Source organism: Octodon degus, unplaced genomic scaffold (genome assembly GCF_000260255.1).
Source record: "Octodon degus isolate 3935 unplaced genomic scaffold, OctDeg1.0 scaffold00007, whole genome shotgun sequence".
Lineage (NCBI taxonomy): Eukaryota > Metazoa > Chordata > Mammalia > Rodentia > Octodontidae > Octodon > Octodon degus.
The window spans coordinates 23847528-23851653 of NW_004524583.1; positions in this window are offsets into that span (position 1 = coordinate 23847528).

Consider the following 4126-nt stretch of genomic DNA (forward strand, 5'->3'; position numbering starts at 1 on the left):
GATCCTTGAGCACTGTGCCAAGCTTTTTATTATCCATTAAATTCATTCAGGCCTACAGTGACTGCCACATCACCTCTGATATGGCACTGTACAGAAACCAATACTCAGGGACTTACCCAGAGTTGTAAAGAAAGGAAGTAAATTTTTTTGTTTTTTTAAAATTTTTTATTCAATTAATTTTTTTTGCGAAACTGGGGATTGAACTCAGACCCTTGCGTTTGCCAAGGAAGCACTTATTCTACTGAGCCATCTCCCAGATCCCTCAAGAAGTAAATTTTTTCAGTGCCACACTTTATTCATTTTTTAAAATTCTTTTTCCTTAATATTCACTAATCAAGTATTCAAGTTTTATCAGTACACTGACAGTCAGTCTCACTGAACACAAGGAAGGCGTACATCTTTTAAATTAACCCAAACAGATCACCAAATAAATAAATAAATATTCATCTTAAAATCACAAAATCAAACTCTTTTATGTAACAACTTAGAACAGCCCTTCATCACAAGCACACTACAGGAGGTAAAATTTGATCCGCACCTGTCTTGTTGCGAATCCCACTACCTCCAAGGAGAGAGGCCTCTTTCACTCAAGCCCTTGTTTGCTTGGGTGCACCCTCGCTTCTAATGGCTACATATCTAGGACAGGAAGAAGACTTGTGGGTAGGAACTGCAAGCATCTGGGGCTGAGGAGAGTTCTAAGGCCTCGACCAGTGGGTAAGGGATAGAAAGAAACACAGGAACTTCTCCCCTTGTGGACTTTATTTATTTATTGTAAAAGACCCACATAAAACAATCAAGGGGCTGTTTCAAAAGAGCCTGTCTTTCCTCCATCTTTGAAGAGACCAACTTTCCAGATATTACCTAAAAACGTCCCCATTCCACCCTCACTTCGTTTGAGATCAGCAGTTCAGAGATCTGGGCTTCACTCCCAGGAGACCATGAACTCAGTTTGAATCTGTCACTGCTGTCCTCTAGGGTGCAGAGGCGAAGACGAGTGTCCTTGGGCTGTCTGTGGGGACTGTCTGAACATGGTGATGACCATGTCTTCTGTGTGGAAGTGGGTGGAGTGAGGGACTTGTAGGGCCAGGCCGTGTAGTCAAAGGCAGTGCAATAAACCCTCACAAAGTCAGGGCTCAAAGTTTTCAGCCTCAGCCATTCGTGGATTTTTCATTATAATTTAACTAATAATTACTTAAAATCCCCCTCCCCAATTTCCAGGAAACTGCAAATATCTTCCACAATTGTATTTTATTGTGGGAGGCTTCCAACTAGCCAGTCAAAGAGCGTTATTCAGTTCTCCTTGCTGCTGATTGGCTGCTATCCTGTGACCCATCTCGCCCTGGGCATTCCTGCATCCTAATAGGTTGCTACGCTCCAATGCTCTTGGTTTTGTTCTTGTTAAAGCCCTAAGATCCCTCAGACGCTGCCAAAATGCCCTGTACCTTCTAAGGCTTTTTTTATACAGCACTTTATTAAGTTAAAATCACATAACTGTGGGGGACATAGCAACTTAGGGTTTAAATGATAAACATAGGCATTTAGGGGCATTTTTCTGAACATATTTGTGGGTGCTGTAGGAATGTAACCTCCTCGAATTTCAGAGGCCCACTGTACTGAATTATTAAAGTCACCTAAGGGGAAGACTCCAAAATGGTGCAGAGGAACTCTGGGTGGAAGGCAGAGTGCCCCAGAGCGGCATCCCTGGTGTGGCCTGGTCTGAAGTGCAGAGCCATAAACGCGGTCCTGCGATGGACGGCTTGCTTTTCTCCCCATTTGAGCACAGTGCTCCTCTGCATGCCCTGTGTGTTCCACCGAAGACAAGGCAGGTGGGTCTGGAAGGCCCCTCTGCTCTCCCCGCTGCCCACTGAGGCTTCGCGTGGGACCGCTGCTCTGGACTGATTAGTGCAGACCACAAATTCTGAGATTTGTGGAACCTGCAGAAGCTTTAACCAAATACCCCAAAGCAGTGCCTGGCTGGTGACTGTCAGGGATGCTCGCTGTAAGACACACAGAACTTCCAGTGAGAAAAGCCAAGTGGAGAAAAGATTGGTGTCATTACCGGCACGACCACGTAATGAATGACTTAATGACTCCACACAGGTTCAGGTATTACAACCGGGCTTCTGAACAGTAAGGAACCAAATTCTAACCCCCAGACAAAGTGGCAGAGTTCCATGTTGCCGGCAGTATCAGCTTCATCCAGAGACTTACCTTGGAAAATCCTAGCATTGTCTGGGGCCCGTTTCCAGAATACGTGCAAGCTCAGCACTTGTAATTAATAGTGCTCTGCCAGGCCAATGGGGACTTCTGGGTAGAAGGAAGATTGGTCTGATCGAGGAAGTTCTCTTACCCTGATTCCTAACTGTCTGTCTGTCTGTCTGTCTGTCTGTCTGTCTGTCTGTCTGCCTGCCTGCCTGTCTGTCTGTCTGTCTGTCTGTCTGTCTGTCTGTCTGTCTGTCTGCCTATCTGTCTGTCTGCCTATCTGTCTGTCTGTCTGTCTGTCTGTCTGTCTCTCTTTCTATTTATCTATCTATCTAGATATCTATCTATATATGTATATTACAATTTTTATTTGTTTATTTGATACAGGGTCTCACTACACAGCTCAGACTCAGCGATCATCCTGTCTCAGCCTCCCCAGCACTGCGATTACAGGCATGCACCACCATGCCCAGTTTTGGGCCAGCAGGGCACGCCTAGGGTTCTGGGAGAGCATGGCATGTGGTACTGGGGATTGAACTTGGGACCTCGCACTTGCCAGGCAGGAACTTAGACCTCCCCAGCTGCCAGACAAAAATGTTGAAAAAAAAAAAAAATGACTGCATGACTGAATAGTAGACTGAGGACACACCTGAAGTGCTGGAAGTGAAGAACCCCCAGTAGAGAGAAGATCACGTGTGGCCCAGAAGCAGACCAAAGCCATCAGGACTACAGCTAGGGCTGCAATGGCTACAGTCTAAAATGCTTTGCAAAGCCTCACAAGTCTAGACTGCTATGGCTTGTGCCTAGGTGTCCCCCAAAAGCCTCATGTTGTCTTGGGACAGCTTTTGGAGTTTGTGGCAGCTTCTGGAGTTTGTGAGTGTGGATGCTGTACCTGCCCTGGGGCAGGTAATTTGCATTTCAATGTAAGGAGGGAAGAGAAGTCAGCTGCTTGAGCTGTTGCTACTCCTCTGTTTGGCTCTTGCTTTTTGCTGTAGCCATGAAAGGCTGCCCTCTGCCATGTGCCAGGCTACTTGGAGCCAGCTGGGTATGGACTGAAACCTCCAGTAACTGTGAGCTAAAGAAACCTTTCCTTCCTTCTGTTTAGGTGTCAGGTATTTGTCCCAGCAGCGAGGGAAGAGTAACTGAGACACAGACTTTTGAAGGTTCCTGGATAACAAGGGCTCTACTTCCGTCCATCATCGGGAAGTGATGGCAACTGAGGACTCAGGGCCATTTAAAAGGAGGGGCTTGTGGAGTGGTGACCTTGATCATACCCGGACCCAGCTGCTTGCTCTGGGCTCTTTGCCTCTCACTCTGAGGTGCGAGATTTGCTTCACCCTGCCTTCCTGCTGTGAGGCTCTGCTCAACTCAGGCCACAGCCATGGTGCCAGAGACCATGGACTGAGCCCTCTGACACCACGAACAAAATCAGCTCTTATTCCTGATTTTGTATTTTGTCACACTGATGAAAAACCAACACAGATGCTAGTAAGAGGGCAGGAATTGAGGTCCCAGGCTGCATGGGGAGAAGCAAGGACTGAACTTTTCTTTCTTTCTTTCTTTTGTTTTGGCGGAATCAGGAATTGAACTCAAGCCCTTGCGCGTGCCAGGCAAGCACTTATTCTACTGAGCTATTTCCCTGGCCCTGAAAGGACTGAACTTGTGAAAGAAAATGTCCCAGAAGTTGGAAAATAATTGGCTATACTACTCCAATTTTAAAAGTTTTACCCAAGAATATGGCATTGCAGGGGAAAAGACTTGCCCAGTGACATAGAATGAGGAACTGGAATCATGAGTCCTAGTTACGGTCAAGTGTGTGGCCAGAGTTCTTACCCCATCCCACCGGCATGGAAAACCAGGCAGGGTCTCCTTCAAAGCTCCTTATGCAATCTACACACTCAATACTCAAGTGGACTCCTACAGA